At 39.9% G+C, this 9,557-nt stretch overlaps 1 long non-coding RNA gene across 1 annotated transcript in view; it reads left to right on the top strand.

Moving 5' to 3' along the window:
• Positions 1-1,364: 1,364 nt before the first annotated feature.
• The window catches only part of LOC110481501 (uncharacterized), a 90,076-nt gene continuing 81,883 nt past the window's right edge, over positions 1,365-9,557 (top strand). Inside the window, exon 1 of the long non-coding RNA XR_002467262.3 lies at positions 1,365-1,421. This is a non-coding gene — a long non-coding RNA (uncharacterized LOC110481501). The remainder of the gene's footprint in view (positions 1,422-9,557) is intronic.

Raw genomic sequence — 9,557 nt, 5'->3', positions numbered from 1 at the left:
GGGAATGAAGCTGAACAGTGTAATAAAATTATTTTCAAATAAATTGCCTGAAATGCTTTGTGACTCCAGAGCCCCCGAACTCCTCAGGAAGCAGAATTCATCTGGAAAATAATTTTCAGATATCTCCATTGCAAAGAAATCCTCCTGCCCTCCCTGCTCACAGTGGTTATTCTAGTCTTCTATTTGGAATTAGCTATTTTATTGTAAAATCCTGGCTTTGCCAGGGCCACTTTTGGTATCAGTGTGGTGAGAACTTCCCTCTGGCCTATGGAGCTCTTTAAATACTTGTAGGGACAAACACATGGTTAAAAGGACAACCCTAACAGACCAGAGTCATGCTTTGGTGAACTCTCTAGTTAGGGTGTATTCCTAAATAGGAAGAAGTACAAGGGAACAACCTGTAAACTCAAATAATATCATTTACATGGGTTTGATAGATGTGATTTCAGGACACTGCTGTGCATAAGAGAATTTGTTTGGGCTTTTTTCCCTCTAACAATGAATTCGAAGAACATGAATCTCTCACCTCTGTCTTTCATCTGCCTAATTTTCCATACACAAAATAAATAAAAGCAATCGGAGAACAACAGGAACTGCAAGATAAAGTGGATGCTTATGTGTTTGGTTTGCCATCTGCTTTATTTTGGACCAAATACCTGTGTATTCAGTCCAGAACCACAGTGTGTATTTCTTTTATTATCCATGCACGCTGCTTGCCTCATATTTAATCATATTTTTGTTATTTTATTACAACTCTACCGATATGAATTAGGTAATTAAAACTGCTCCAGAAAAATTTTAACACTTGTTCTGTACCTTAAATATTGTTTACAGAATTCAGAAAGCTGTGAAACTCTTTTTGTTGAACAGATCATTATTACTTTAAAGTGCTACACTATCCTTGTCCTATTTTGTGAGGAAGCTGTTGAAATCAAAGAGTAGCTGGCTGCTACTAGATCTAATTATTACAAATTATGTGGCAGTGGTTGCAGTGAGAGACAGGAGGAATTTTTTTGTTTGTTTGTTTTTTGTTTTTTTTTTTTTAATTTTGTATTTAAGGAAAATCAAGTTTCCATGCTGCAAGGAAGAGTTGCTAGTGGCTAAAAAGTGATAATTTCAATTGGCTTTGCTCCATCAGCCACAAGGAAAACACCTGGCAAGCTGCTGCATCCCAGCCAAGCCTTGTTACCCTTTTGGCCTTCACAGTAACTATCAGCAGGCACCGAGTCAGTGCTGCTAATAAACTGGCATTAAAACTTCCACCTGCTAATAACATCTTATTGCTTTGCAGGATTAAATAAAAGGAAATGAGCTGTTTAATTACAGTCAGAAAAATTTTGTAGTGCTGCACTGCCTTGGTTGGTGACAGTAATGCTGAAATGTGTTTTAAGACATGGGTACATGAAGTGATGGCTTCAGAGGTAAGCCAGAATGGCAGCAGCTATTCTTTGTTAATTTTTGGCTTGTAGGAGGTGTAAAACATCTTATTTTTACATGAAGGTAAGATAAACTGGGGACAGTCTTTTCAAAAACATGTGTAGGTGTTTGTAAGCAAGGTTGTATTCATGGAGTTTTTTTTTTTTTTGCTTTTTCTTTCTCCTCACTAATGTTCTCCTTAATGATTCCACTGTATGGAGAATTCTTTGCTGGTTTTTAATTATTTTTGCTTGCCTCACTGCTAGCAAAACTCCCAATTCTGTTTTCCTTTGTGCAATAATGAAGCAGGAGCGAGGTATTATTGTAGCCAATATTTTTATTAAGAGGGTTTTCTTCCATTCTGATTTTTCTGGAACATGTGGAGCAAAAAAAACCTAGAGGAGCAAAAATCTCACCTGGAAGTCCCACGTGTGGGATGTAGGCTGATTTCTTTCTTTCTTTGCTTCATTTTCCACTTCTTACTCTGATACCTTGATTATTTTATGCCAAAGAGAGCTGGATTTTAAAGCACCAGCAATGCACCACAGCCCCCATGGAGGTCTGGTTTGGATTTTGGCATGTTTTGGAACAAGAAATGCAAATATCACTTCCTACATGGAAAAAAAAAATGCCCTGCTGGTCCAGTTCCAGTGGGACCAACTTCACCATGTGTTTTCAGCAGAAAGTGGTTTTCATAGCAATGTTGCAAGCTGTCTGAATTCCAACAATTTTAATAGGCTGGAACATGAATGCCTATCAAAATTAAGATTATTCTTTTAAAAAGAGGTGTACTGCAGCAGTACTTTGCCCTTAAATAACAATTCCCACAATGTGTTCCAACCTCTCACTTCTTCCTGGTGGAGGAATAAGGACTTGGAGGGAGGGACTGTGAAATCCAGGGAAACTCAATTCATGCTTCAGGAACTCCCATTTATTTCTCCTGTGAGCCTTGGCTGGGTTGTCAGCCTGATGCAGCCTTGCTGTGGTGAGTGTTGAGAGCCAGCATCTTCAAAGACAATTAATCTTTAAAAGGACAAAGGGAAGCAGTGGTGTTATACATGCAGTTTCTGTGTTTATAGTTTGCATTTTTTCTTTTTTTTTTTTCATCTTTCAGAGGAACTGCTGTTTGGAATGCTTATCCTGCTTTGAAAAAAAAAGGCATTTCTTAGCATCTTTTTTGAGTAAAACATAGGCAGAGTGTGTTTCTGATCACTTTAAAAGTGCCTGGTGATCTGTGGACAGGGGACTAAAAAACCACAATAAATAACATTGTATTTCACATTAGATTGTTGTGTGGCAACAGGTTCTGGTGAGACAAATTCACAGCAAAATGACTGCATGGTGCACATTTGGTTTTCTAAAAGTCATCAAGTTATGATAGAAGAGATAAAGAGAGTTTTGAAAATTTTAGATTTGCAGAGGTAGCTGTGTGCCTGTAGCCTGATGAAGATTTTAATTATTTTAGTCCATGAGATAAGACATGCTACTCTGAAAAGTGCTCTGTGTGATCCCTTAGAATGATGATTTTAGTACAGTTACAGAGCCTCAAATCTGCACATTGTGGCTGATTATTTTAGGACTGTGCACATTTGAGGAAATCAATTACACCACTTTTCATTTGCACAGCAAAGCCCTTTCTGATATTAATGTTTATTTTGTGGGGAGATTCCTAGGTTTTCTTTTCTCACAGGATTTCTGATTCTGGAAGCAGCCTATAGCACACAGATACAGTCTCACAAAGACTGACTTCAGGTTTTGTGTCTGTTGAGCTTGACTCCCTCCTTATCTTTTTATAGTATTTTATTAACTCTATTTTATATATTTATAGGATTTTATTTAACTCTAACTCCTTACTCTCTGAGTCTTGTGTACCTCCATCCCAGCTGGGACACAACTCCTTTTCTAGAGATTCAACAAGAGACAGCTTGTTTATTCTCTTTGTGTGTTTTTGCCCTGCTGCTGCTAAAAGTAGGGCAGGACTTTGGAGAAAATGCTAAGGTACAGATCCAAATGGAGATTAAAGGAGACAAACTGACTTCCTGTCACAAAAATCTGGAGGTGTAGCTTTGGAGCATGGAGAAAACAAAGGAATGATATTTCATATGTTGTTGGCATCTCCCATGTATTTTAGACTTCATTTTAGTGTTCTTTATGGCACAACTCCAGCACTGAGGGGTTTCTGCTTTTCTTTTTCCTCTAGGAAAGAGAATAATAGCTGGGGGCATGTGTGATCTATGGTCTGAGCATATTTTTTGTGGAGATTAAAATTTGGGTACCTCAGGGCCTCCAACCAGACAGCTTCTTTTTGAAAAGTTAAGTGGGAATCTTTCCTTACAAGCTGTTTTTTTTCCTAACATGTGTTTTCTTCCCCTCTCAGTAATTAGAAACAAAAGCTGCTGATGAAAGGAACCAACTCTCTCCAGGATCCGCACTTTTAGCAGCAGTTCTGTCACTGAAGAGATGTGTTGATGGTATTTTCAGGATTTTGTTCCTCTCTTTGTGTGATGGGAGATGTCAGTGGCCTGTTGAGACATGGATTTGGTCTCCTTAGAAAGTGCTTTTGCTTCAAAACCTGGTGGGGAGACCAGCCTTATTTTCAGAGGTCAGGGGGATACACTGAAAAGGAAACATGAATGAGAGAATATTTCTGGGGTTTGTCAGGTAACCCAGCAATAAATGCTATGCCACAGCGTGCTCTAGCTACCATTTGGCCTGCATATTAAAATAGAAATGTTTTGAATGAGCAACAGCTCTCTGCAAAGCTCACTGTCAGGGCAGTCCTCTGTTCTGGTTGGTGTCACTGGTGGTCATCTTGCTTTCTGGTAGATTTTTTGGTATTAGCAGCATTTAGCCAATCTGATCTTGTGTTCTGGTGATTTATGCCCTGCATTCAGGTCTGCAGTTTTTCAGTGCATATCTAAACCAGGCCTCTCAGTGCACAGTTGTCAGAACTCAAAATGTCCCTCGGGCATTTTTGGAGGTTCCAGGCCCTGGTCAGAAGCATTTGAGACCCTGGCACAGCTGGAAACAGCTGTGATTTTGGGTTTGAGCCATGGAATGATTTACCAACCTTGCAGGAAGAACAAGAAGTCACAGAAGTTTAGATATTATAGTAGAAGTAGTCACAAAGTAAAGGGAAGAATTTTTGAGTGCTGTACAGGGGGGTTTTAAGTCCCGTACAGGACGGTTTTAGGTCTTGTACATGGGTGTCAGAAGTTTTAAGATGGAGGGATTTGGGCCTGTCCTGTCCTCCCTCTTTCTTCTTCCTTACCTCCATGTTCTTGGTGATGTTGGCACTCACAGATTGGTTTAGAGTAGAAAAGCACCATTTAATATAGGTAGCAGGTATTGGGGAAAAACTGTAAACATGTAACATGTAATGTACCATATAAAAGACAGCAGCAGCCGTGGGTGGGGGGAGAAGAAGCAGTGGGGAGTCAGAGAGGATGTCAGGGTGTGTGTGTGCCTCTGCCTGAGCTGTGAGCAAACCGCAGCAGCTTGAGAAGAAAATCTTTTAGATAACTTGCAATAAACTGCCTTGAGACCGGACAACAGAAGAATACTGAGCCTTTTATTGAAAGCACGGGCTGGAGGAGACACTTTTCCCCCACACGAAGCCACCCCTGACCTAGGGTGGTCTTTGACACATAGCACAGTGGGCCCTGCAGAGCAGGGTTGTGGTGCCAGGGATCAAATTTAAAAGTTTGTGGTGCCTGGGACAGTCTTCACTGGCAGTGTCTGAAAGGCAAATGCAGCTCCACTTTCTGCTTATTATTTTATTTCCAGCTGTGGCAAAGGGATAGACATCAAGGCAGGAAGGCTCCCAAGAACTTCAAGTGAACACGCACAGGCATGCTGGTGCATTAATATGTATTACAGGCACATGATTTCCCTTGCAAACAGGAACATCTCTGCAAAGAGTGATAAGCCCTGGGTTCCTTTTCTGTGACACTGCCTATAATTGCTAGGGAAAAAATGGGCTTAAATTTAAAGTTCCTGAAGCACTGCTCAGTATCCAGAGTGGATTTTCAGCACTATTTTTAGCCTTCTGCTTGCTGGGTTAGAATGCAAATAGTTGTGTGCACTCTGGAGCTGCAGAAGTCCACACAGACAGAAAACAGGAGGGATGTTGTTCCTGTCCTCACTGAAGAATTTTGCAATTTTTTCCCCCTTTGTTTTTGCCCAATATTCAACCTATTTGCTGCTACAGATCTTTGAAGCATGTGGGCTGTTGGCTACTGATGATTGTGTAACTCTAACTTAAAGCTGTCTTGTAAACTCTGGTCCATCCAAAGTAAAATGAATGGGACCAGTGGTACGGTTTGCCAGCAGAGAGATTATCCCTCAAGCCAAGATCAGTCTTGGGCAGTGGGGTAAAGAAAGATACACTTCTTCATGATGGAATACTCAATTAATGCCTGGGAAGCAGCTCTGAAGTGAAATGCCCTCCTAAATTATTTTCCAAACCTGCTTTTTTTTGAAATAATCTCGACAAGTGACATAATGAATTGGCAAAATGAAAAGGACCCTGTCACTTGACACTCTATCTAAACAGTAAGGTTGGAGCAATTATCTGTATTATACTTGTCTGAAGAGATATATAGGAAATATATATACAAAAGATATTAGTGGTACTCTTTTATTCCCATTGTTCTTGCTCAGAAACCTAGGTAACAACCTAAAAAAATAATTTCTCGCATATTTCCTCTCAAAATAGGTTTTATTTTGGCTTGATTACAGCCTCCTTTTTTGCAAAAAAACCTCTTCAAAATCCTTCTAGACCAAAATAATGTTGGGGCAAACAGCTGTGAGTCAGTAAAATGTAGAGGTGGTAGTAGGGGGCCATATAAAGGTTCTGAGGCCCTTAAAACAAGGGGAAGCCATCAGACAGCAAAAAAGTAGCAATCATCTATGCTGTGTGCTGGATTGCACCTAAACATGGTTTAGGAAAATGCAGCTCCTTTATTTGAATTTCCTGCCATTGACCAGCTGCTTCAATTCACTATTTCACTATTTGGGATGTATTTCCTGCTGCAGACAAAATGGGAAAGACTCTCTGGTGAACCCTGATTTACCTCAGGGCACACAGGGGGCAATGTGTGGATAAAAGCTGCAAATTTTTCAGGGTATTTCAGTTTATTGGGGATTGTGACTAAAGCCCATAAGCATGCTTCCAGTTTGGTGATGATACACAAAGCACTTGCCCTCATTCTTGCTATAAATAGAATTTTCTTTGCAAACTGAATTTTAAGCATCATCTAGCAGGAAGCAATACTCATTTCAATGTTTCAGCTGTAAGACAAAAGTCAGTTTAGATACAAAGTTCCAACACCTGTGAATTCATCTACAGAATGGGTGATACTTCAGTCTGGGGAAGGAAAATTATTGGTGATCTAAATTGTACAGTACTGGCTAATTTTAGGACCCAGCATCACAGACAATTAGTACAATTCACTGTTTCACAGTGCTTGCAATGTGCAGGTTGTTTTCATATTTGTCAGGAGTCTGACACAAAATCATATTTCTTTGTGCTTTAGGATTCTATGGGCTCATTATTCAGATAATTCTGCTCCATCACTTTGACTCTGTTTTGGCCCCTGCACATATCTAGGTTATAAAACTTTTTTTTGCCTAAGTTTCCAAGTCTCCTGATTGCTCTGAGAAGCAAGAACCTCTGGGCTCTATGAACCAGGAAAGAAGAAATCTGTGACAAGTTGTAATAGTCAAGGTTAATTTTGAGGCAGTGTGTGTTTACTGCCTCTTAGGGGAGTATCTCACTGCTTTGCATGCTGCTTACTTGTTTCTGGAGCTGGAGAAACACTGCTTAAAAGGATTAATTTGGCAGGCACTCCTGAGACTTTAGAAGGTAAACAACTGTTTCTTTTTTGTCAATATGGCAATTAAGGTCTGGGAGATTAAAGAAAAGAAAGCAAATGCAGTTTTGGCTCCTTCTGTAGACTAATGGCTTAGTGATTCTTTGAATATTTAATGAGGTGCTTTGATGGTTCTGGAGTAGCAAAATCCAGATCAGATGTGAAAAATGGAAGAAAAGTGAACTGCAATGTGGGATTTATTAGCCCAGAATCAGGTGTGTGGTGTTTCTTATGCTCAAGGTTGATGTCCAGGCTGTTTTGCTAAATGACAACTCCCATGAGCTGAAGGTGTTCAGATGCCTGGAGATTTCTGCAGTTGGCCTCTTTTGATACCGTCTTTACCAAAACCTCTGTCTAGTTCTTAGTCATGGGCTAAAGCAATGAATCTTCCCCATGAAGCCAGCAAAATTGTTAAAGATATTATCATTAATAGAACTGTGAATTTCAGAGTCACTGAAGTGATGTTCAAGGTGATCTTTTAGCAGCCTTTAAAGCTGCTGGGACAGTTTCATTCTTAGATGCTTTGTTTACCTCAGATGACACAAGCCAGGCTTTAATATCCTCTGTGGGTATTTTCTCCTTGTCTCCCATTTTGGGCTGAACACTTATTGCCTATCCTTAAGGGGGTGGCTCTTATGTCTCTTCAAATATGTCTTCAGGGAATTAATTAAATTGTCTTTCTTAAAATGGGTGGGCATTTAGAGGAAGTTTAATTTGAAATCAGAAATTAAAAAGGTCTGAAGTTAATTCAGAATGCTTTTTATATGACATTATAGCTGGAGAAGCTGTCAGAGTGTTACCTGTGTGTAGTGGGAGGACAGCTCTTATTTTAATCATTTTCTTCCCTATTTTTCCCCTGACCCAGTGCTGTTCCTTCTGTTTGCAATCCCAAATCTGCTTTTTTTTTTTTTTTTTGGAGTGGGAAAGAGATGAACTTTTAAAGAAGCAGAGAGCAGAAATACAGGTTTTGAACAAGACCCTAATATATCCCCCAGGGAGCTCCTTGTGCCTTTATTTTGGCACACCAGTGCTTTTCAAGTGGCAGTGTGGCTTCAGGCCCTCTGGATCTTCATGACAAATTCAGGGAGAAATAAATGTGATTGCTTTTCTGGCTAAGTGAAGAACTTTATCCATTCCAAATTGCCTCCCTTGACCTGTCCTGCTTTATCAAATTGAAGAGCAATGTAAAGACAGCCACACTTTGCTTCCTGAGCAGCTGGGCTCTTGTCCAGAAAGGAGAGGGGTGGGAGGTGAGTCCTCTTCCTCTGGAGGTGCTCCTGCTGTCCCAAAGTGATCCCTGTGGGGGGAATTTGGGACATTGACAAGCTCTGGATGAATCCAGAGCTGCTGAGGGAGCACCCACTGCAAAAGTGCTATAGATTATTTTAGGAAGGATGTGCTGATTGGGAATTTTCTTCAGGAGAACTTCACATCTGATATCAGGAAGGGAAACAAGATCTGGAGAGTTGCAGAACTGTTCATGCCCTTTCCAGGCACTGGGAAGTCTGTGGGGCAGCCTTGGAAGCCATCTCCAGGCACATGGAGAATGAGAAGGTAACTGGGAACAGCCTGTGCAGGATTTTCCTGCTTACACATTTCCCCCAAGCACCTCTTGGAATTAAATGAGAGGGTCACCAGTTGTAGCTAATTTGGTGAGATATGGGCTGGGAAAGCAGACAGGGAGGTGAATGAAATGTGGCTGTATGATCCAAAGGGTGGAGATCAGCTAACAGAGGTTGAAATAGTTGCTGGTTATGAGATCAATTCTGATACTATAATATATAGTATTTATAATACTATAAACATCTTTATTTACAAGCTGGGTGATGTGATACAGCAAATACTTGTACAATAGTAAGTCTTCTGTATCATTGCACTCTCTAAAACACAATGACTATTTAAACTAGTCTTTATTTTATGGGATTTGTTGTTGGGGTTTTTTGTGATTCTTTTAAACCCCAAATAATACTTAAATACTTGTTTTGAGATTTCGAGTGAATCTCAAAGTAAGAATGAAATGGCCATCCACCATCTTCCTTATGCTGATCCATAGGTTTTGTGGTGGTTTTTTTTTTAGATTTATTTTATTTTAAAGTAAAAGATTTGAAGCCAAGCATACAGCCATAATCTCACTGCTGGCTACATAAAAATGTCAAGGTCCTGGATGAATGCTCTTGAGATTTTAGTGGCTGGAAGGTGACTTCATAAATCCCTGTTTTATTAAGATGTCTCTTGAATGTCCACACAGTTATATGAAAAGTAAAAGAT

The sequence above is a fragment of the Lonchura striata genome, chromosome 2 (assembly GCF_046129695.1).
Source record: "Lonchura striata isolate bLonStr1 chromosome 2, bLonStr1.mat, whole genome shotgun sequence".
NCBI classification, from domain to species: Eukaryota; Metazoa; Chordata; class Aves; order Passeriformes; family Estrildidae; genus Lonchura; species Lonchura striata.
The sequence above is the reverse complement of the archived record's forward strand: the minus strand, read 5'-3'. Positions and strand labels throughout refer to the sequence as shown.